We start from the raw sequence: 26,344 nt of genomic DNA on the forward strand, positions 1-26,344 counted from the left end.
GCAGATCATCGAGGCAGGGACATGTTTGTGTTCCTGTCTCTAGTTTTCCTGGGCAAATTCTGTGACGTACCTGAGAATGTTCAGGGTTGTCAGTATAACAGCGCCGTAGCAAATGTAACTTTTTAACATATTTCAGAATGTCATTAGCTGTCAGATGGGGGCTGGTTGGTTAAGCTGTTGGGGTGCAATTGAGGGCTATATATCACATGACATCCCAATACGGTTGTGCTGGGAGATGAACGTCCAGGGATTTGTATGCAAAACGATGCAAAATGAAACAAGTAGACCTACTGTAAGTTACAAAACAAATCGTTTGTCTTTAAAGCTTTCTGTGAGTTTACAGAAGGGTTGCAGTTGTTAAACCTCAGTCACTAAATAATATAATTACCTCTGTATGCAGAGATCATTTGCAAGTTAATTACCCAATGTTATTTTTCTTCCTCATTGAGTTTCATGGAGAGCATTTTGCACTATTTTCAGCATCAGTCAATAGGTTGTGATATACCTACAGTAACACATTCAAACATGTTCTCAGTGGAAATTCTGATGTCTAATTTTAAGTTTTGTGGACTTTATAACTTTGTAATAGGTGAGCAATGATACTCATCTTTCCACAAACTCTATTTATAATTGCTTAAAAAAAAAAAACAGTATTTGAAATGGGTAGTAAATCAACTGGGTAATACATTTGATTGAATTCCGGTTAGTAAAGCTAAGATATTTTATTAAGGCTGTATATTGTACAACTTTTAATAATGACCACAGTATATATTTTACATTTGCAATATCACCTTGAAAAAATATGTTTTAGAATTGGCCTTTTAATAAAAACAATGTTTTGAATTTGATCAGATTCTTAGCCCATTTCAAGTAATTCTGGTACTAATTATCTGTAACCCGAGATAAGGGTCTCAAATAATTATTATATAAAGCAAATTTAAAAAGCATAATAACACCATTCACACAGCACTTTTAACTCTAAAATGTTTCCATCTCTAGCTGTCACAGCACATTTTCACCGTTCTGTACATATTAAAACTAATGTTCCCATCACACCAAATTGACACATGCTGTTATCTCTACCATGAACATTTCTGAAAAGTAAAGTTCATATGGTATCTGGCTCAATCTATTATATTATAACACACATGTATTAGTAGGCTTAATGTTATATTGTGATTAGTATTACTCCAACTATAATTGGCACCCTCCCTCCAGAACATGTCAACGCTCAGAAATCACAATGTATTCACTGGAAAGGGCGCATCCTCACACTATGAACCACGCATGCGTCAACGACGGAGACTCCTGACAAAGCTCCTGATTTGCCAGCCCTGGAGCCGACAACACCGCTCACTATATTGCAAGGCTTCCCGTTACTAGCGCACCATCATTTGCACCTGCCTACTCTGCTGTTGTAGTTGGGGCGCTGGGAGGGGTCATTATTTCGCAGGCAGTCGTGGGAGGAGGAGACATTTCCGAGACACCGACAGAAGCGTGTAGCTCAGATTCAGCACCACAAGATTGAGGAAAGCGTCCGGATCGAGTCGATATCCACAGTTCGCCTTGGGTTAACTGAACAGGAGGACACCATTTTTTTGGGATTACTCAGTGAGACCAGGCGTTGTACACAGTTTGTGGACCTGCAGAGAGTGTCATCTCCTACGGTTAAAGGTGCGTAGCGGTAGTTAGTTACATGCTGTGGTTTTTCCAAGTGGATGATTGTTTGCTAGCAGCTGTGTAGCATTACGCTCCGCTGCTGCACTGACTGACCCGTTGTGCTGCTAACATTAGCCTAGGCGAGGTCCGACTTTTCATTCATCGTTGTGCTGGTTGGCGGTGTACATAAATACCCGCACCGAAATACTTTAGTGCTCACATGCTTACATGGCGTTTATGTGCTGAGCTGGGCTAGCCTGGTTAGCCAAAATCTCAGTGTCGCCCACTCTGCTAACGTTATCCACACCGCACTCCGAGTACTGCTATCCAGGGAGCCCAGTGCTGAAAGGCTGCTCCGACTGATATGTGAGGGGATGTCGGGCAGAGACAAGCTAGGCTGCTATGCTAGTGCAGTGGCTAAGCTAACTGACACCGGCCACTTTAATGCTTCTAAAATAACTGTCCCACATCTGCATTGACGGCTGTTCAATCGTTTGGGAACTGGATATCCTTACATTTCTTCACTCATCGTTTAGCTTCTTCCTTTCGTGTGTTTGCAAACCTCTTGAATGTCTTTGTTTAATAATTGTACCTCTTTGTTTGATTGGCATTCTTACGCACGGTTTAAATGAACTCATCACTCTGCCGCATGACTTAAAAGTTAATCTTTTGCAAATGATTTTGAATTATTTATTGCGACTTTCTGGTTGACTCAGGGGTTTTAAGTAGAGAGGCACACAGCCTTGCTTTGCCTCACTCTGCAAGTCTAACAGAGCATAGTCAAGTCTATATTAGCTCTTTTAATAATGACAGCAATTAAGTAACACAGCTCATTGAAGTGATGCAATTAAAAGTGCCAACTGGCCCTCATTGCAACAGTAAGGCAGATACTGTGCATTCAGTTAGCTCCAGCACTGATTTCTGCCTTGTTTGCTACACACTGCAGCACGTTTTCAGCTTGTCCTTTTTATGTTTTGCTATTTATTAGCTGAATTGTCATCATACATTTGAAAATCCTCAATATAGTTTGTTTGTGTGTTGAGGTGTGCATTTGTGCACTCTGCATTCAACAGTACAGTGCAGCATGCAGGACCCAAGCTTTTCGTGACTCTGTGCAGTGAGCCACATTCTTTTCCTGCAACTGGAGATATGGGGTCTCAGATGCCTCTAGGGGTCACATTTGGCTGTATTTAGAATTTGAACTTTTGCAAGGAGGCATGCTTGGACTCACTGTCAAGGCTGTGTGTTTCCCCCATATGTTTACAGTGACATGCCAGAAATAGGGACATCCGGCTAAGGCTAAAATTATTGTATAAATAATATATATATATATATATATATATATATATACATTAGTGACAATAATTGACTTTGTTGTTTAGTGTTCCGTGTCTTTTGAGTTTTAGAAAATAAAGAACACATTGTAATATGGGCAGGATAATTATTTTCCAATGAAATGAGAAATTAAGTCAACTGCTTTAATTATTGTGGATTTTCATATTCAATTAATTTGTAATATAATTGTTGTAATTACATTTTAAATAGTTCTATTAAGAATATACATTCTCACAACATAGTTTCTAATGCACAAACAATATTTCCCAGAGTCCAAGAAGATACATTTTACAACAATAATAAATACAAAGATTGGCAATGCAGCCAATCCACACATCTGAGGAAGGTGGGACCGGCCATTGTTTGCTTTTTCTGCTTAAAAATACTTTATATGCTTAGATTTTTTCGTGAATTTATTTTCTGAGGATTTTCATTGTTGTAATTAATTAACTATTTACCTGTCCTCAATTAGTTACCTGCATTTCATTCTAACATCATCAGCCCTTCGATTTGACAGACTACAATTATAGTTGCTGTCATTTTGCCTCACAAGAATTGTCAATCTCCTACTGTACAAGAGTGTTGATACCAGACTGCCAAGTAGGGCTGCTCGATTATGGCAAAAATAATAATCCCGATTATTTTGGTCAATATTGATATCACGATTAATAAAAAAAAATTAAATCGATTTTTCATTGACTTTGAAAACACCCATTTATTGAATTTAAAAAAATATATATAATAATTTGAACAGCATGTTTTTAACAGTTGATTACCCTGAACTTTAAAGGTGTACACTTTTTGTTATATTCCATGGAATGCTCTTAACATCCCGATAGCAATGAATATCTGTGCTTTGACAACAAAAAAAAAACTTAATCTGTGGAAGCCGTAGTACTGTAAAAAGCACGACCAATAATTTTAGCCGACCCGGCTAAAATAACTGGATGGCCCATCTGCCTGTCAGCCTTCCGTCTGTACACAAACTTATCTCGTGCCCTCATTGGTCATGTGCACGTTCGTGTGTGTTGGAGGAGGGGTTCTGTAAGGAAGTCTGAAGGAAGTGGCAGATTTTTTCCGGTTGTGTATTTTCAAATTCTAGCGCACTCAAGCTGGTTTCTCCAAAATTACCTACCCCACCTTTAAGTCAATCTTTAACACAGGACTTATTTTTTTTTCATTTAGTATATTTTTTCTACATCCATAGTTATGATTATGCTGTTGTGTGAGACTTTAAAAAAAATGTTTTCGCATGCTTTATAGAAAACTTACACTTAATAATTGCTGTTTTTCTTTTAGAGAAATAAATGTTGCTTGATTTTGAGAATAATACCTAACACAAAGGTAACACATTTTACCAAGCTGGTATCATTGAGCAGTCTAGTTTAATTCATACTAAAACACAATTATTTTCAGCTGGTTTGTAGCCTATTTGTTATTCCCTATTACTCACTCAATAACACCAAAAGACAAAGCTTGACAGCCACCTGTATGTCATTTTCTGAATGTTTTGTCTCAGTTACTAAATACAATTTGCAGTGTAGCCTGGTTCTGTTACTGTGGATAAGGAAGCCCTAATTTATGGGTGACACTATGCAATCAATGGCAGCCCGGAGTGCATTGTGTTCTCCGTCGCCTGGGAGAGGAAGCGCTATTGGCTGACCACCGTGGAACCCCCTGTTGTTGTGCTGAGGCGCAGCTTTAAGGTAGCCATGGTAGCCCGGCTCACTGGAGCAGGATTGCCTCTCCTCGCGGGCCTCTCATACCAGCACCAGAAACAAATGTTTGATACTGTTTAAGAGATGAGAAATTAGGCAAAATAAATAACACAGAACAATCAATAGTTGTAGCACTTTTGTCTACCAAATCAATTTGAACTCTTCTAACCCCAGGGTTCGTATGCTGAAATGTGGAACTGCATTTAACTGACAGCACACATTTCCATCAGGTTTAGAGCTTAGTACATATTTCTTTAAAAGGAATTTAAATATTGTTGGTTACTGGGGACAGTTAATTACTAAGCAGATTTAACAGCATTTTACATATGCATTTGCCAGATTGGCAAGATTCACTTCTTTATCTCTTCATAATACCCCACTCTGTACTATAAAGGCGCACAAAAAAAGGTAAGAGCACTTCATTTTTTCAGAGGGGGCAATAAAGAAGATGATCCAGCAATGCTTGAAAGTTTTGTGTCAGCAGCAGCTTGGTGCAGCAAGAAAGAACAAGTTTATTCTCTTAAGTTATTTTCAGTCTATTTTGCTGAGACCACACCCACAATGCCTGGCAAATGAGCTGTTGCAATGAAAGTTGTTAAAACAATCTACCCATCCTTCCGTTTCACTGTGGGTGAATGTGGTTGGATAATTCTTCAAGAAACTGCTGACAAATCGTTGCAGAGTCATCAGAAGTTGGGCTGGCATGTATCTTATTATCTTATAAAGCTAATAGAATAATAAATAAAGTGCACCTCTTGTGTCATCACAATCTGGAATATCTATGGAGAATTGAACCAAATTGTATTGTCTCATGCAGCTCAGTTATTTCTCAGTTTGGAGCTACATTTTTAACAGTGTTGTCCATAGTTGTTGGAGTCCTGCCCTAAAAACAAATGTTGCCTTACAGACATACAAATGTTTTATTGTGCAGGGTGGCTTTTAAATACATTTGTTTTAAACTTGATGATGGCGCCTAAAGTTTTAAAGTATTAAACAAGATCTTAGGCTTAAAATAAGCATATGCGTTGTTTTCTTTTGTATTTATTACATTTCTTATGGTCAGTTGACTTTCTCCGTAGCAATGTAGCTTTTGTTGATTTGCAGCCTTTTAGTCCTTCAGTGTGCATGTAACTATGAACAAGTCATTTTTGGCTATGAGAATATGAAGTCCCAGGCTCCTACAACAGTACAACATACACTATACCTCGTACAAGACTTTACAAAAAGACAAGAACAAGAGTGAAAAATAGTTCGATTGAAACAATGGTGCAAGTAAAATGTAGATGTAAGCTGGAATAATATGGAACAGAATGTAATATTAAATACTTCTCGGTGGAAGAAAATACTGCCTTTTATAATAATATATAACTTTATCATTAAACATTTTCTCGACACAGATTTTTTTCAAAAGTGACCTGTTAACATTTTTATTTTCCCTGTTTTAAAAGTGTCTTTTATAGTACTACCACATAGTAGTATTACATGAGTTTGTATTAGTGCAGAGTGAGAGCATACTGTCATCGAACAAACATGTTCACAAACGAAAGTCACTCGTCACAGTGGGACATGCCCAGCTGTTAATGACATTAAGGATGGCTGAATGCCATTTAGCTGTTTGGATGTCAGCTTCCTGTTATTGTGCAGGCTGGCTCAATGTCACCTCTCACTGGAACAAATGAATAGAGCAAAGCCCTTGTTAGTGTTATTAGTAACACCTGTCACACAAATGTCTGCTGTGAGAAAGATTGTTCTCTGAAATCTTCCTCAGGCATGTCCACCCTTTAACCCAGCCTTTTGTTACTGCGTTAAAGTATTAGATACTGGTTGATTAGACCCAATTTAAAAAGCCGTGGGCTCACTGCAGTTAAAATATGTTTAGGCTCATTGGATGATTAGGGTATCAGATGGGTTGATTTTAGAAGTTTGGACCATATTTATTTAATGTTAAGAGGACATACAGTAAGGTCTTGGGAGCAAAGCATCTTGGCAACATGCAGTAGACAATGGTTTCCATTAAAGGTCACCTATAATGCAAAATCCACCTTTTAATGTCTTTTCTACATCAACATGTCTGTGTAAAGAGATTCTGAAAGTTTCAGGAAAAAAAGATTCACTCTCTTTTTGTCCCGATCCATTTATATAAAAACCTGTCTGAAAATTAGCTGATCACATTTTGGCCACTTTGCGATTTTTTGGCTTGTGTAACCATTAGCCAAACACCTACCAAGGTAACACCCCCGACCTTATCACCTGAATCTCCTCCTAGAGCACCATTGTGTTCTTTTTAACCAAATATCTCTCAGAGGGGCGTGGGGAGTGGCTCCTTATTTTCATCTAAAGTAACAGACACAGAATCAGCACTTTAGAAACAGGGCGGAAACAGAGGGGATTATGGGATGCTACAATGCACGATCTGTTCGGTGTTTGGAGCCAAACAATTCAGAGAGATGTTTTATATATATCTGAGACCTATAATATATTGATGGAAAACAGTTTAAAATGGGACCTTTAAATAAGTTGTGGTTGGAAATCTTCAAACTAACTAAGCATGGAAACCAAACAATTATCTTTACACAATACACATTTTTCTTTGATAAAAACTTTATTTAATTGGTGCAATTACCTATGAAAAGGTTTTAGCCGATCATTGAGAAACTCATGGAGGGAAAACAAAAATACTTAATATCTCCTAAGAACAGACCAAGTAACATTTCTCGGTGAGCAACAACACATTTCTCATTTAGATGTTGTAACTGGAGTGTGATGCCAAGCTGCTGCCAGGATGTTCTTTACTCTTAATGACTCTCTCCCTATCCTCCCACAGATGTCACCGTCTCAGGGGAAAAAAATATTGATTTTGACAAGACTGAATAGTTAATAGTCTCTTTCTTTTGTTCGCCGGTGGCCCCGTCAGTTCTGAGGATATAAAGTGATAACAAAGCCTTTCTTCACAAGTACAGATCCACCTCAGCTAATCTAATAATGAGTCCAGATAATGTGGATGATTTCATAATTTTTACAGCTGGCTATGCCTTCTCTGTGAGTACAAGGGCTGCATGTTAAATCTGGTGGTCATGGCAAGACACTTTCATAGAATACATTGATTCTGTGAAGCAGTCAAAAATGATGGAAATGTTAAAGATTTACATTCGTAAGCTGTACATACTATTGTATTTTTAATCAAAAATAGGCTTCCTAAGTAATAAGAATGTGGATTTAACGCTTGCTGGAGATAGGAAGAAATAACCCCTGGCACTTAGCCTCCCTCACATTTAACCAAATGATCCTGCCTTCAGTTAGCTACTAACATTGACTTGTTTTCATTTTTAAACAAACTGGTTTTTTTTAGTTCAAGGTTCAAGGTTTTTATTAGTCATAGCTACAGTGTAGTTATGTCGATGAAAATCTTAGGTCACAGGCTCCACCAACACAATAAAACTGAAAAACTGAAAAAATAGTACAAGTAAATACAAAAATAAAATATTGAAATCTATATACAAGTTATTGGAATATGATATATTTGATACATACTTTGTAAGTTGCAGCCAGATGAATATTATTATTCAAGTCTTTTATTCTAACTCAATTGAAATTATAAGTTTCTACTTTGAGACTTTAGTTAAGTTACAAAGAGAACAAGTGTGGGTGTAGTGCCAACCGTCCATCGGTCAAGGCGACAGCAAACTAGATTCTGTCATCAGTGTGGAGAACAGGCTTCTGATGAATTCTATAGATGTAGCGTGGGCATACATTAATTTGCTTAAACACTGCAGTTTGGTGAGCCTTGTATAATGTGTGTGCAAACATTCTGTGTGATTCCCACTAGTACAATCTGTTTTTCTAGTTACAAAAGGTCATGTCAACACACTTATGGTACTAGAATCCTCCCTCTCTGCTTCTGCTATGTTTCTATCCTCCGCTGAGCACCCCTTATTGTTTTGATTCTATCAGAGGCCATTCAAGTGTCCCATCCTCTTGGCTGCTCTGTCCTTTTGAGGCCTCACTTCTGCTCACTCCCTGTCCACCCCCACCATCTGCTACATCTGGGACCAGTGTGGGCCCCGTGTCTTGGTTCTGCTCCTCCCCCACTCAGTGTGTGCTCTGTCTTGGTGCATTCACTTTTCTATTGTTAGATGCTTTTTTCATTCTGTGACAGATCATCTATATGCTGACCAGGGGCCACTTCGAGCATTTGACATCCGGGGCTTAGCCTAAAGCATGTAGTGGGAGGCTGTAGACATATTGCTTCAGGATCTCTTGTTTATTTTACACAATAAACAAGAGATTTTAATTGAACTATTCATATCTTAGACTGCACTGTAACTTTTATCCATGTATTTTTTCTTTTAATGTTTATTTTATTAACTTTTATTTGTAATGACTGATTTTAAATGCCATTTGCTGAATGTCTTTCATTTTTTGTAAAGCACTTTGAATTGCCTTGTGTTGAAAAGTGCTATATAAATAAACTTGCCTTGCCTTACACATTTCATGCAATGTGAAATAAATCTCCTAATTCAAAATAAGATTATTAATATAACAAAAAACATAACATGGGCTGATAAAAGCTTTGAATGTGCCACGTGCTTACATATTGGCTGAGCAATGCGTAACATACATTTTTAAGGGTTTTCTCCCTTTTCTCAGAAGTTATGTGTTTGTGTAGTTGGCTTCTTTGTATACTCCTGTCTATCTACATCTCTAAAAGTCACTCGCTGTTATCCATTATTAACCCACGAATCACTGCTCAAAGAAATCATAGATGGCAGATAGCAGCCCTTAAACCAGGAACTATAGGTATTTTCTTTTAGATCTTTCTCAGGAGAAACAAATAATGAATGAACAATTGTTAGTTTAGTTTTATCTTGAGCTATTATTGCCATTATTAGTGCTTTCCGTGCTGAGTTTCTCATGGCTTGACCAGCTCTGAAACACAGCCTAGTTAATGTATTTTGTGCATGCAGAAATGACTAGAAACTGTGTTAGATTGCATACATGTACATTAATGATACGTTTACACAACTTGCACTCAAAACCCATGTCTGATGTGGGATACTAAATCTGTATCCAACCTTGGTTTGCTATATTTATAAAAAAAACGTTCATGGGTTAATTTAAAGACATTTGTTTGGTTACCCTATGACTTTACTGTGATACAATACTCAAATGTTAGACCCGGGACTTGGACTGTAGTTCCTTACAGATTCAGTGTGAGACTTTAGAGAGTGTTATAAATCACTGCCTATAGTTCAAGATTATAGCAATTCTGTCGTCTTTCCATTGTAACAAACGGTAATCCTGTAGGTATCAAAGAAACATGTGTTCCCTCTTTCAAATCAAAGCTGAGCATTGTCCTCTGTATTGACAGCGGAGCTGTAGAGCTAGGTCACATGATACATTGTCCCATTCTGACCAATTGCAAATGCATTGACAATCTATCACAACATCTGTGTGGAATAGCTCTAAAAAGCTATTTGACGAAACAAAGTGCAACAAAAAAGGTTGCGGCGGCCAGAGTTCAGAATGGAACGTTTTTAAATTCGAGTTGCATCAACGTCATTAATCAAACAGATGTAAAATCACTGTTTGAAAAGGAGTAGTTTTAATTATAGGAAAAGCATAATAGCACAACTTCATTAAAGGGAAATTACTTTACAGGATGGATTGACATCAATATATGTGATGAGTTTTGTTAATATAACCAACATGTAGATTTCACTTGATTTAAGATGCTCTGTTGTGTTCTCTTATAAACACACATTATGTATGTTTCTTTTTAGTGTTCTCACCAAAAGTGCACTGTGTGTTCTCTTGGTCCTTCCTCAAGCCAACCCTATTTGATATATGTTAAACCCTTCATTGTTTACATGCATGCTTACTTGCTACTAGTAGTGTTGTTCTTTATCTTTTTTGATGCATTGCTACGTTTGTTGGCATGTTCCTGTCACTAAGTTTTAATTAGTAGAACACTTGTGCGCATGAACATTAAGTCAGAAAAGGAACACACCTTGCTCCATTGTGTATTAGATAAAGACTCCACATGGTACCTTCAACAGCCTGCTGCTGCTACTAATCTCTGTGAATTAAATTAGTGGTAGAGCATTTGAAAATATTCTCCAAAGGTCGTGAATCTTGTCGTGCAGTTTGGCTCAAAGATGTGAGTACAGTGGAAACCTGTCTTCCCCTCTGCTTTGACCTTAACAGTCCTCAAAGGGAAGAAGGAAGAGTCATGCGTTTTAGAGGGAATCTTGGAAAAGAGGTTGCAAAGTACCCAACCCACCATAACCCACCATACGCTTTCAGTGCTACATCCCTCCAGTACCCTCCACCATGTGGAGGATTGTAGTTTTGAGTTTAACTTATTCACAGTGTGAAGACATTGATGTTGTATGACAAATACTAAATCTTAAAAACAACTCATAAAAAAACAACTCATAATGGTTTGTACTATTACAAAATAATATGACATTGCTGAAGGTCTGTTGTGCATAAGGGGGCTGGTCCATTTAAAAACTGCGGTAAGATGAACAAAACTGTATATTTTTTACAAGCATCATTTTTGCTCCACTCATGGACTATAAATAAACTAAATGTTTGATCTCGACTACTCGTGAAATGTTCTGTTTTCTTAGATTAGAGCCTAACAAAAAACAACACAGGTGCATCCCAGAAATGAATCGATACCAACAAAAACAAGATGACATTTGGTGTTAAATGTTTTGCTTTACATGAGGCCCAAAATGTTGTTTAAAAAACAAGACGCAGATGTAAGAGGCATGAATGAGTATGTGGTATAAATATCACGTGTTCCCCCACATACTCTTTGAGCTTTACTTAAGAATGATACCTGTTATCAGGAAAAAAACACATTGCATATTTCACGAAGCGTAACCAAAGTCGTACAGAATATACTTCAGATGAAAAGAATTTGACTGACAGTAGTTTTCAGGAATAGCTATGTGTATTTATAAAACTTCGTTGAGGTGTCCTGATATAGGATTTTTAAGAACATCTTCCAGCAAATTAGTGGCATGTGTTTTCAGAAGACATGGTTACAAAATATTGATTCAACTTTGCCATGGGCATTACATTTTTAAAGAAGGTTTTGGAATCCTGAAGAGAACTTGACTGCTTTGAGAATTTCACAGGTTGTGCTCTACCTTGATCAGCCTGTTTTGGCCGCTCTGAGAGCACGGCTCTGCACAGCAGCGATACGGCAGGTTGAGCCCTGACTTCTGCTTTCAGAGACTCCCTCACACACTCTACTGCTTAACTCCGCTCTGAATCTGGGTCAGTGCAGTGTCGGCATATTAACTTTGAATAATGACAAATGACAGGGATTGTATTCACAAAGTTTGTGTCATGTGGTGAAGAAGCTCTAATTCCCATTTTATGCAGTGCAAGGAGAGTTTAAACTTTTGAGTATTTTGATCTGTGACAAATACGCATGCATTTTCAAAACTCCAGGGGCTAAGCATATTCAGAGAAAGATAGTTCTGTCTCTCTGAAAACCCATATAACATTAAGGACACTTAACCCTCATATTGTAGTGAAACAACTTGAAACTAGAGATCTGACACCTAAGGATATAGCTATACAATATCTTATTTTCCATTTGAGTTTTAAAAGCAAACTATTAGCAAGGTCTCAATCCTAATGTTCTTTTTTTGTGCTCAGTATTTTGTTGAATTTGGATTGTTTTCGTTATTCAAATCTGCTTTGCTGAGCAGCACAAGCATTCCTATGCAAACATTTAAAGGAGCTTTCTGCTTAACTTATGAACTACGGTGGTATTACAAAGATATATATTTAATGCATAAAAGGGTTACTTTATTGTCTTATGCATCGTAGCTTAATGTAAATAAACATGAGTCTACTAGACTAGACTCAACCCTGTCTGTTTAGCCATTAGTTTGACCTTATTCCACGGCTCCCTGAATGCTTATCATGTATTAACCTCATTTGTTAATTCATTCAAGGCAGTGGAGTTAATCCATGCCAACATGGACTTGGAGAAAAGGGGCTTTTGATTTTGACTCTGCCTTCGAGAACACCAGATGATGTATACATTTAGGATTAGTGAGCAATGGGGCCAGTGACCCCCCTGTGGCACCCCTCCAAAAAAAACTAAACTAAACTAAACTGTTCATTACCTTATATAAAATCAAATACTGTTTATGTTTTTTTATTAAATTGTCACTTACATTTACTAAAACAAATACCAATTACTGTATTTTATGTTTATTTAACACAATTACTTTATACTGTCTTTGTCTTTTTAACCCGTTTTTATTGTGCCCCTCTCATGAAATAACTGGCCCCAGCCTGGCCCCCCCAGTACAATTGGCCTAGAACCGCCACCGCTCTTTGGTCAAGGCATTCATGTTTTATGGAGAATACTAGGGCTGTCACTATTCATCTACTGTAGTTGAGTTTGAACAGATTTGATCTCACATGTTTCATGTTTAATGTGTCTGAGATACATTGAGCTACAGCATGACTGAAATGCTATTTTCCCCGACAGAGTCATGCTTCAGTGAGTCCTTGTATTTCCCAGTGAGGTGTCATACAGTAGCGTCTTTCTCGATGTCTTGTCAGATTTTTCAGTGCATCTAAAGCCAGTAACATTTAGTGAATTCTAAAGCGTGTGATTATCCTGCCAGTCCCATCTGCCTATTATTTTCATGGCTGTAGGGGGGCTGCAACCTTACCCATCATGCACTGGGCGAGAGACAGCGTACAGCCTGGACAGGTCACCTTCTGTATCTGTCGAGGTTAAAACACGTTAAAAGCCAAATACAGAGGGGAGTTTAGAGTTTACATCAACTGTATGCGAGAGGTTTTAGACCTTGTGTACATTATGTAAAACAAATATTTGCAATAATATGTGAGTTGTTTGCTGACCTTTTATAAAATCATGCATAGGTGGTTTCCTCTTATATACTGTGATTATATTAATGTAGCAGAAGGAATTATGTCTCTATTGGGATGTATTTGGTAGGATGAGTTTATTTAAAACAGAGGGGAAGCTGCTAGTTTTTCCTTTTATATTAAATGTGAAACATTAGGTAAAAACTATACGGTAAGGTATTTTTGAGTTAACAGTTTGTCATATAATCATTGATAGATGAGAAATGTTTATAAATGTATATTAAACCATTGCATTTTCAAACAATCAGTCCCTCAATAATCATGTTTAACATAATACACTGTAGTACAGCACCACAGGCACCACATGTGGTAAAACAGCAGGGCTTTCTGTGTGTGTTAGTCGGCCCGACAGTGTTGAATAGTTTCTAGTCAATGCCATTTGTTCGTTTGTGTTTTTTGTATCTCCAATAGACGGCTGGATGGAGTATCTCTGTATGACAGGTGCTCAATCAATACAGACATACAAACAGAGCTCTGACTCAGCAGAATGTCCCGCTTCACTATGTTTACCTGATTTGTTGAGAGGCTCTGATGATCATCCGACTTCAGCTTTCTGCAGTTAGGAGTCTGAACACCGTGTAGTAGTAAACATCAGAGGGCACATTAGAATGTTTCAGTGCAGAGAAGTGATTATATTTAATCCATGAGCAGGGATGCACACTTCTCTATTGTGATTTGTCTTTGGATGGCTTAGTTGCTTAATAGCTTGTAAATTGCCAATATTGTTTTTAACTACTCTTTCTTGTTTACGGCAATGAATAGCTTAAATTGAATAAGTAAAACCATGAGTAAACAGTCACTGATTGTTTAAATTTCATCTAAAGCAATTGCGTGTCTTGATGTATAAGCGAACATGTAAAACCCTCCCGCACACACATCTCAGTCAACACCTGGGGCCTCATTTATAAACGGGAAAATGTGCGGTCCTCCACGCAAACTCTGACCCATGTGTACGCACTAAGCCCAAAAACGGGAGGGACGAGAAAACTGCGACACCGTTGGCAGAAGGAAGAATGGAGAGAAATATGTGGAAATAATACCATAAATAAAATGTTACCTCTCATTTATCATATATGAGGAATTGATTTTCAAACATTGATTAAACCCAATCTTAAAATGATTGAACAAACGCCTGTTTGCGACTCCTCAGTGCACACAAAAACATAACTTGGAGAAATAAATAAATACGGAAATGTTAATGATCATCCCTCGATTATGTTCTCTTGTTAAGACATGTATTCTCATAAATGATGCGGTAAACAGAAGGACATAATTACTTTAAACTGACGCCGTTTTGCATTTCTATAGGTTGTATACAAGCATGGTTTTATATACTATCATGTTTAATCATGTTTTATGCCGTTCGTAAATAGCCTACTTGATAAGTCGCTCGTAAACCACAGGAGATATGTAAACTAAGAACACCACATTAATTGTCTTTCCTTTAACTGGTGGATTCTGGACATATAGTTGCTGATCAACAGCTGGAACACAAACTACCAAATACAAAAGAATAATTCAGATCCAGCCGTCATGACTCCACTCTGGAGGGATTCCCCGATCATTTCTTACAGTTTCTCATTAAGGGGGGTCTCCTGTCGCCGGTGTTGCAGTATAAGTTGAGTCATGACAACTGGCGACATTCTATTATTTTCGTCATAGGAATCCGGGGCGTGTACATTGAGGACCCATTGTTGACTTACCAGGAAAGAAACATCGTTTGTCGTTTACGTTCATCTTTTGCTATATCTGTCTTCCTAAGATCACTTTGCTGCACATTCAGTACTCGTATGTGAGGTTGTGGGTGAAAGGCCGATATCGTGACGCTTACAGGGAGGTATTGAACATTACAAAGTAGGTGACTGTGTGGATGCCTGTTCAAAACATTGCAAACTTCAATAAACCATTTAAATTATATATTTGTGTGGGTCTTCCCAGAACTAGCTAGATTTGGAAAGGTTTTTTGTTGCTAAAGTTAATATTCAAGCCATTTAAGAATAAAAATGCTTACATGACATGTCATTTGTTAAACATTAAGCTGTCTTCGGCTCTTTTCTGCTGTAACAAATGTAAATGTCCCCTCTGTGGGACGAATAAAGGTATTCTGATTCTGATTACATTTAACCTGTTGTGGAAACATTTCTTGATGAAATTGATATGAAACAAATGCCATAAATATTGCTGTGACACATGGTGTCACATCGGGACTTTAACCCTAAACATTCACAGTAAACCCGGAGTGACATATATGCACAATTAGAAATATGATTATGGTCTGGTCAGTTAATTTAGCTGATTCAATTATATTTAGTTAACATATGCTTTATTCTTCAATTCATAGTATGTTCAAACAAATGCAAACCAAAACATCCTCCTTGTTAATTAAGTTATAAATAAGAGTTACTTTACCATTAAAGCCCAGATATTTGACACTAGGGGGGTTACTTGTCAGAAATGTGTCTATTTAGTCTAAATGACGTTCCCCTTAATTTCCCCAAAAGTAGAAATGGGTCCGGGTTCTTATGGGTTAAACGTATAGGCTTAAAGGCATAATAGAACTACCGTATTATATGTATTCAACTTGTGCCCCGCTGGACTTACTTTTCTGTGGTTTTCCGTTACTGTGACATATCAGTATAGGCTATACTGATACACACAAACTATCTTCCGTGGCTATACTGTATAGCCACGGAAGATAGTTTGTGTGTTTAATTCCCATGCATCAAGGTTATTTTCATGTATGTAATTGTTTTTCCTGCACAGTGTAGAGTCATGTTGTGATGAGAGGGATACAGGTATTTCATAAAATAAACGTGCTCCCTGGAGGTTAGCTACAGAATTGATATCACAATTTAATCGGAGCTGATCACAAGTTGTCATGACTGATCCAGTCATCTCGATGAGCGTTCGGGCTGTGAATAAACAACTTGTGTTTTACTTTTAGGCTGTCTGAAGGTATGGACAGCTATCAAAACTACTATACATCACATTAAGAACGATGAACAAATGAAAGTCGGACACAAATATAAAATTTAAATGATATATTGAAGTTTGCAATGTTTTGAACAGGCATCCACAGTCACCTACTTTGTAATGTTCGATACCTCCCTGTAAGCGTCACGATATCGGACTCTCACCCACAACCTCACATACGAGTACTGAATGTGCAGCAAAGTGATCTTAGGAAGGCAGATATAGCAAAAGATGAACGTAAACGACAAACGATGTTTCTTTCCTGGTAAGTCAACAATGGGTCCTCAATGTACCCGCCCCGGATTCCTATGACGAAAATAATAGAATGTCGCCAGTTGTCATGACTCAACTTATACTGCAACACCGGTACAAACACACTGCCTGAGGAAAGTTAGGCTTTGTGTATTTATTTTGTCATAAACCTTTTTCGGACCACCTATTTATTTATTTTGGTGACGATCCGACCTCCATGCTGCTACTCTGGTTGAAACTGCATCCACCAAACAATATGATTTACCTCGACCTCCCCAAAATAACTAAAATCTGACACGGTGTGAGATGTCTTTTTTAGCTGTTCTGTCGTCATTTCCTGCGATCTTCATGCAGTCAGTCAAAACGAATGAATGAACGAATGGGCGTTTCTTTGACTTATAGTCAAATATGGGCATTACGTGAATCCCGCAAAAGCTGCGCCGCATTTCGAGTTGATTGTGATTTACAGTATAAAGGGAAACCGTCGTAGGATGTGCCGTACGCAAGTCCTGCGCCGGTACGCAGTCTTTTATGAATCGGAAAGTGTCGGTGCGTATTTATTTGCTTTGTCCTATGTAAGCAACCTTCCCACGTCAATCCTACGCAAGGCTTTATAAATGAGGCCCCTGGTCACTTGAGGTAATTACTTTACAACCGTTAGAAGTTGTCTCTCTGCGGTGTCATCAGCATTATTTCAGGGAAGAGCTGACACAAGCAGAACCTGAGGTAATAATATTGTTTAATAGGCAATGAAAAAACAAACACTATCAAGACGACCCTCCATTAGGTGACAAATGAGCTGACACGGGGAAAAAGCAGCATGGAGTGAGCTAACCACAGAGGCCATTGTTTCCTCATTGAAGCCACCGCTACATTCGGATAATGCATGATGTCATTTCATCAGGAGGGACAGGATGTCAAATATTTGTCACGGTGCTCTCAGCCTCCATGTACACTACCTTGTCCTCTCATTTCCCACTCATGTTCTTCTTTCTGAATTCACAGTTGAATTATTGTAATTTAATATTGTTCTAATATTAGATTAAAAAAATAGTTTTGACGAAAAGACTCAAAGTCGCAACAATTAGGCCATACAGTACGCCATATGTTAATATTGGACTCTTCTCAACTCTAGCATTCAACATATTTGCTTACATTTTTGATTACCATTGTTCATTCATCATCCATCACTAGTTTAACCAGGGTAGAACAGGAATGCAGTTTGCCAATACAGTCGTGTATATCAGCCCGTTACTGCATTGTGAGGATTGTGTTTTTCTGTCTGCTTTGGTTGTGTGGTTTGTCAGCACTTGGTTTGTAAAAGCCAATTCATGTCTGTATTTCTATTATGCTTTTAAAGTGCATCTAAAACAAAATCAGTGTTCAGTTTATGCCGTCTGATCCATTTAGTATGGTACAAATTGAAAGTGAAAATGCTGGACTACAGTTATTTGCACTAAAAGACTCACTTCTTCACAACTATAAAGAGAGCCAATACAGAGTTTCCAATCAACCTAACTTCCAATAGATGGCTTTAGGTGGTGGGGGGGATAACTGAGGGACCCGGAGTGAACCCTCTAAAGTAAGCGAGTGATACGTACATAAACACAAGCCTGCAGTGATAACCACAGAGCATCTGGCCGCCCATCTGTGTGGTTATTCCATCATAAAGTGTTTCCAGTCAAGAACTCACTTGAGCAACAACATCATGGCCTTAATCAAGATGTTTTTATTTTATGTGCATATTTTAGCTGCTCTTGTCTTGAAGGATACACTTTACTGCATCACATCTTTATAATTGTTTCATCATTATGCCTGACTCTTTCTTGTTTTAGTTATTACAGGATGAACGTATGCAGTGAGATATATAATCTTTATCAGTTTGTTATCCTACACAATATTTCAATTTGTCTTACTATCGCTTTGTCTTTCTTAATGTCTTGAATGGGAATGATGGCACATTGTTTTTCTTTATCGGTAAATAGAGGAATGCATCTTAAGTAGGGAGACACATTAATGAAGTACGACTAGATATTTATTTTACAAAACACAAAGCTAAACAAAGCAAAGACAGTATTTGCAGGAAAGTGATACATTGAGCAGATGGAACAATGCTTTCAAGGTCTGAAACTAAACAAAACAGGCAAGGCAATGAACCTGTAAAATGTTCCTTTTAAGTTCTCATTCATAACACTCCGTTCGATGTCTCACTATGGGATGCGCCTCAACGCGTATGCAAACAGAAGCATCAATCTCATTACGCCAATCCTGATTGGCTGGTGATCTTGACGTCAGCGTCAGGGAATCCACCCAACCTATAAGTAGCTTGCGCTACGTCGCAGCGTCATTCAAACACCTCTTCTCGCTTCAGGGCACATCTCGAATATCAGTAGCCGGGCTAGCTTAACTGTCCACAGACTGAACCCAAGCCAACATTCGGTCGACGGGCGCTTGCTGGTTACCTTTTTGCTTTGCAGAAGAATTGAACAAATATTAACACACCAGTTAATATTGTAATCTGCCCCGCCGTTTTTTCTTTCAAAATAACGGTAAGGTTTGATTTTTTTCTTCAAACAGTAACAAACCTGTTGCTAGTTTATCCCTCCGCGCCGACCCCACGGCGAGCGAGGATTGACTCCTATCTCCCTCACACCAGAGGAGACGGAGATAAGAAAGATATTAACACACCAGTTAATATTTTTTAAAGAAAAATCTACCCCGTAGTTTTTTCCTTTCGGAATAACGATAAGGTTGGATTTTTTTCGGTAACATACCTGTTACTAGCTTGTCCCTCCGCGCCGACACCCCGGCAAACGAGGATGGACCCTTCTCTCCCTCACACCAGAGGAGTCGGAGGCTCGGCTCTGCGACTGCGGGTTTAAGATCTCGGGCACGGACTCACACCAGGTCTGCTCGTCTTGCCTTGCCTATTATGTCCGTTCTACAAACTGAAGGACTTGAAGGAAGCCAAGACTGTCTATCCCGGGTACTGTGCGCTTTAGGAGAAAAGGGGGGAATGTAATGACGAGACGCCGTTACTGCTATTTGTTAAATGGCATTAATTATATAAGTGTTAACCCCTCATCTTGTCTGTTGTTTCCGGTCGTCTCTGTGTTCCCTCCTGCTGATTATCGATTGTGTTCACCTGGTGCCCTGTGTTTGCTCCTCCCCTCACCTGTGTCTTATTGCTCCCCCCACCAGTATGGTCTTGCAGGCCGTGTGCCAAAGCGCTGCGTCCAGGCTGGACATCCCCTGGCCTGAAGTGGCCAAGGAGACCTCCAGATCTCGCTACGAGGGGAAGAACTTGCCGCAAGCAGCGAGGATGAAGAGGCAGCTTCTCCCAGTCTTTCCAGAGATGCTGGACGAGGTGTCGGTCTCGTGGAGAGACCGCCCTTTCAGCAACAAGGCCCCAATCCATCATGCTGCCATCTTCCCGCCGTCTCGAGTGATGTCAGAACGTCATCCTCAAGTTTGCGCCATGAGGGAAATGGACTTAACATCAAAGACAGCAAGTTCCGCTGCTCGTTTAAGTCACACAAACACGTCATCACTATTGTTTCTTAATAAATCATTTTCCACTGTCGTTTCCAGGCTTAAAGCCAAGGGCGGAGTCAATAAAAATGAAAAGAAAAAGAAATAAAAACAATAAACAGTCTGACGTCTACCCCCCTTCTAAGAGTAGCTGCTGCCTCTATCAGAAGGCGGACGATGGACGGGGCTGTGAAGGCATCACCGCCACGCGCATGCGCAGTGTCGACCGGGGTTGTCAACCTGGGGTACCACCGTGTTCAGACACTAGAGGGCCCCATAACACAACAAATAAAGACACAGAGGGCAGACGACAGGGATGTGACATCTCCATTCGCTTTGAGAAGCTTAAAGTGGGGGATGCTCACAGATTCTGCTTGGGTTTTCAAGACAATAGCACGGGGTTACAGGCTCCAATTCGCTGTCACCCCCCCTCACTTTTCGGGCATTCTGCATTCGCAAGCCCGGGGAGAGTCGGCCCGTATTCTGGAGCAAGAGATTCTCTCGCTACTAGAAAAGAAGGCTATATCTATAATACCCTCCGAACAGAGTCAGAGCGGCTTTTATTCCAAGTATTTCCTCGTTCCCAAACGGGGAGGGAACGGAATTCGGCCTATACTAGATTTGAGAGCTCTGAACAAATATCTCAAAAGATACAAATTCAGAATGCTCACTCACAAATCTCTGTTGAGTCTCGTGCGCCAAAACGATTGGTTCACATCACTCGACCTGAAAGACACGTATTTCCACATCCCAGTATATTATCCACACAGGAAATATCTGAGGTTCGCCTTTCAGGGATCTGTTACGAGTACAGAGTCCTTCCCTTCGGTCTGTCTCTCAGTCCAAGAGTGTTTGTACGGTGTACGGAAGCCGCGATAGCCCGTTAAGACAACAGGGTATTCGCCTGGCAACTTATCTGGACGATTGGCTCCTTCTCGCACAGTCGGAGCAAGAGGCTATTACGCAGAAGAATGTCCTCGTAAAACACCTGCTCGACCTGGGTTTCGTAATAAACACAGAAAAGAGCATGTTGTCCCCAGCCCAGACTGTACTCTTCCTGGGCCTACGCCTGAATTCGGTGCCCTTTACAGCCCACCTGTCAGCAGAGAGAGTGAAAGCCTTCAGGGCTTGCCTCGCTCATTTCCAGCCACGCAAAGAGTTTCTCCTCAGATCATGTCTGTGGTTACTGGGGCTCATGGCGTCAGCCATCCTGGTGGAACGACTGGGACGCTTACACATGAGGGAGTTTCAGTGCTGGGTAGCTGCCCTCAGACTGGACCCCGTGCGTCATGGCGCGCGGAGAGTGATGGTCACTATGAAATGCGTAATGGCACTGCGCCACTGGCTGCACCCGACTTTTCTAGTACGGGGCGTGCCTATGGGTGCTGTCCTATCGCGGAAGGTGGTCACCACAGACGCATGTCTGACGGGCTGGGAGGGTATATACGAAGGTCGTCGACCTGTGAGGGGTCTCTGGAGCAGAGACATCCAACGGTCACACATAAATTATCTGGAGCTTTTAGCGGTGTTCCTCACCCTGAAATGCTTTCTGCCTTTTCTCAGAGGACATCATGTCCTCGTGAGGACAGACAACACGACCACAATATCGTATATAAACCGCCAAGGGGGTTTGCGTTCTCTCCAGTTACACATGCTGGCACGCAAACTGATCTTATGGAGCTGCGGACGTCTCCTCTCTCTGAGAGCGACGCACGTACCAGGAGTGATGAACCTCGGGGCAGACCTGCTGTCCAGAGGCGTACCACTATATGCAGACTGGACTCTACATCCAATGGTTGTGAGTCAGCTGTGGGTGCGTTACGGCCGGCCGCGGTTGATCTGCTTGCATCAAAAGAAAACGCTCAATGTCAGCTGTTCTTTTCAATGCGCGATTTAAACGCACCGTTAGGGGTGGACACGCTCGCGCACGTTTGGCCTCCGGTCCTTCTGTACGCGTTCCCACCCCTGGCTCTGATACCCCCAACTCTGGCCAGAGTGAGAGAACAATGCCACACACTGATCCTAATAGCTCCACACTGGCCTGCAATGTACTGGCTGGCGGAGATCTATCAGCTTCTTTGCTGGCAGCCGTGGCAGCTCCCGCTACGCAGGGACATAATGTCTCAGGCGGGGGGGGGCGATTTTTCACCCACACCCAGAGCGCTTGGCACTATGGGCCTGGCCCGTGAGTGGTATAACCTACATACAGTGGGACTCCCTCAGAAGGTGATAAACACTATTCAGAGTGCAAGAGCTTCCTCCAACAGGTCCCTCTATGACTGTAAGTGGAGGGTGTTTGAGGAGTGGTGCCTTCAAAAGGGACACATCTCTTTTCAATGTCCTGTCGGGGTGATTCTATCATTTCTACAGGACCTGATTGATAAACACAGAGATTTCTCTACGATCAAAGTGTACCTGGCTGCTATTGCTGCATGCCATGTGGGCTTTGAGGGAAAGACGGCTAGCCACCATCCTCTGGTCTGCCGTTTTATGAAAGGGGCTCGCAGGCTCCTCCCTGTTTACAGGTCACTGGTGCCCTTATGGGACTTGGCAGTGGTTTTAGATGGGCTCACTCGACCTCCATTTGAACCCCTGGAAGAAGCTGACATGAAACACCTGTCACTGAAGACAGTGCTGTTACTGGTTCTGGCATCTTGCCAAGCGAGTCAGTGACATTCATGCGCGTACATCCTTCATGCACTCAGTTTGCCCCGGGGGAAACAAGAGTGTTGCTGAAGCCCAACCCTGCCTTTGTACCTAAGGTGGTTGGCTCATGTACCCCCATTGACATTGAGGCATTTCCTCCGCCACTGTGTTCCTCTGATGAACAGCGACCGAATTTGCTGTGCCCAGTCCGTGCTTTACGCACCTATATGGACAGGTCAAAAGAGTTTCGATGCAATGACCAACCGTTTGTATCCTGGGCTAACCCTGATAAGGGCAAGCCCGTTACCAGGCAACGGCTCTCCCACTGGATTGTGGAAGCGATTGCTCTGGCTTATACGAATCAGGGTTTGCAGGCACCAGCTGTCCTGCGTGCTCATTCTACTCGTGGACTGGCTACATCCTGGGCTTTGTTCAAGGGTGTTTCCATCCAAGATATTTGTGCAGCAGCGAGCTGGTCCTCACCGCTCACTTTTGGCCGCTTTTACAGGCTAGATGTCTCTGCTCCAAGTGTGGCCCGAGCAGTGCTGGGCCCCGTGTTGAGACAGGGTTCTACCTGTTAAGTTCTGGTTGTTTTGGTGATTTTCGAGATAAGCTCATCTAGCAATACGGGAGTTTCAATATCCCATAGTGAGACATCGAACGGAGTGTTATGAATGAGAACTATAGGTTACTTACGTAACCCCAGTTCTCAGAGTAACATGAAGTGAGATGTCTCACCAGACGGCCCTTCTTGCTAAGACGAAGCGAGAAGAGGTGCTTATTTTGAATGACGCTGCGACGTAGCGCAAGCTACTTAAAGGGTGGGTGGATTCCCTGACGTAGACGTCAAGATCACCAGCCAATCAGGATTGGCGTAATGAGATTGATGCTTCTGTTTGCATACGCGTTGAGGCGCATCCCATCGTGAGACATCTCACTTCATGTTACTCTGAGAACTGGGGTTACGTAAGTAACCTATAGTTATAGTACTTCATATATTGTTCATGGAATTCAAGGGAACCTAGGAGACTGCAAAGAGCAGTGTGTGCGCTGTGTTTCATTTTACAGGGCCTATATGAGGCAGGGAGGATATTGGAAACACCTCTCAAGAAAATGCAATGATGCATATTGTCAAAGTTACTCGTTTAAAATAAAGTTCACACTACATTAGGCTGTGTTTCATTTTTATGAACACTGATAGCTACTTAGATTGGTAAGATACAGAAGCTGTGACTGCAACCAGCCAAATAGAGCTGTTGTTGGACTCAACATTCTTTTTCCACACTTTTATTTTATTTATAATAAATCCTTAAGTTCTAGCAGATAGGCAATATTTCTCCCTGTGTGTTGTATTACTCTAAACCGTCTGAAACGTCACCATCCTTCTCAAAAAGCCTGTCCCGGGGCAGAAAGGAACAGTCTTAAAAGATGTTCTGGTCTCGCTTCATCAGTTTTTGAATTTTATTTTCCTCATAAAGTAAATTAATTATTTTGTATTCCTCCCTGCCTTCTTTAACTCTGATCATTTGTCAGCCGCAAGTAAACAACACACACACACACACACACACACACACACACACACACACACACACACACACACACACACACACACACACACACACACACACACACACACACACACACACACACACACACACACACACACACACACACACACACCACACACACACAGACACACACACACACACACACACACACACCACACACACACAGACACACACACACACACACACACACACATACACACACACACACACGTAATCTATAAAAAGGACAGACTTCATACAAGATTATGTAGGATGTGCTTCAACAGTGAATAAAGGACAATACTAAACTGAACACACAGACTTTCTAAACATCATGACACATTGCTTGTTTACCCCTGTTTCACTGTCGTACGGTTCTGTCTACAATGGTGCTGATTGTTTTGTGTCAGTTTACTCTGAACTCTTCTCTTCTCCTTCTTTTGTGAATGTTTTGATAGTATTTTCAGTGCTAGCTGTTTAGAACACAAAGCCAATAAACAGTTTGATAGAATGCACATTGTCCACCAAGATAACCACAACATAACTCATTCTTTGTTTTATTGACAGCACTGCGTAATGACTGCAAACTCCTATTATTTATGAATCGGGGACTTGTGTGTTTTCATTTTATTAATGAATGTTGCTGTTTAACAATTACTCTGCTTCCACTTGGTAATCTACATCATTACATTCTGCCAAAACCTTCCCTCGCTGCATTTTTATAAAATGCAGGAAGCAGTTGTAGCCATGCTGCTTATTTCTGTCAACATTAGCGTTTGTTTTGTTGTTATATTGCATATTTTAAAGATGTAGTTTGGAAATACTGTGGCTGCATTAGAAACACACTTTGCATGACGATGGATATATGCAGGGTTTCAACATTTCTCATATTTGTACAATTATAATACACAGGTGTGAGGAGCATTCATTGATAGGATCATGACATGTATAGAGATCTCCACCAACAGTAAACTCATCACATGAGTTACTAAAACATTCACTCTCCCTGGCGCTGACTGTGTTGTGCGCTGTGATTTGCTGTCATTCAGCTGAGCCCCTTTTGTAATGATAACAGCATTTGTGTTTCGATCGGAAAGTGTCAGCAAACCTTTCCTACGTAGGTTACATTCTGACTCTTAACAAATATGCTACACCAGCATTCAAAAGAATCAGTGTCAACACAGACTTTATGAAGAGTGCATCTAATGAATGTTCCCTTATTGATTAATGTGATAATCATTTTTATTAATACATGTATAACTTGAAAGTTCATATTGACAAAGGTTCATATAAAATGTTCAAATTCTTCATAGGTCATGTCAAGTATATGTATGATCACTTGTTATCACTCTTATTGCACTATTTCACTATTTTACTATTTTTTCTGTTTTATTGTGTAGCACTGTTAGTGGAGTTCCATTGTGACCGATTTTCATCGACATAACTACACTGTAGCTATGTATGTATGACAAATAAAAGCCTTGAACCTTGAAGTTAATGATTTAAAACGGAGCAAATCCTCACATTTGAGATGCTAAAGCAATTTTTCTATAGCTCCATTTTGCAAGTGTTCAGGTGTACACAACTGTACTTGATGGATTGATAAGTTGACAGACGCACATTTCCTGATTCAATGCTCCTGTCCAGATTTCCTTGCGGGAACTAAATGTAATGACTCCACCTTATGTGCGGGCCTGATCATTTACAGTTTTTTATGGAAAGGTCCATGCTCTTTTCAGATAAGTTTAATGT

General features: G+C 40.3%; 1 protein-coding gene across 1 annotated transcript in view; it reads left to right on the forward strand.

The window, feature by feature from the left end:
• Positions 1-1,359: 1,359 nt before the first annotated feature.
• Positions 1,360-26,344, forward strand: part of ctnna2 (catenin (cadherin-associated protein), alpha 2) — a 314,859-nt gene continuing 289,874 nt past the window's right edge. Inside the window, exon 1 of the mRNA XM_079693317.1 lies at positions 1,360-1,674. The gene's annotated coding sequence lies outside the window, so the exon portion shown is untranslated. The remainder of the gene's footprint in view (positions 1,675-26,344) is intronic.

Source organism: Notothenia rossii (assembly GCF_949606895.1).
Source record: "Notothenia rossii genome assembly, chromosome: 1".
Classification (NCBI taxonomy): Eukaryota; Metazoa; Chordata; class Actinopteri; order Perciformes; family Nototheniidae; genus Notothenia; species Notothenia rossii.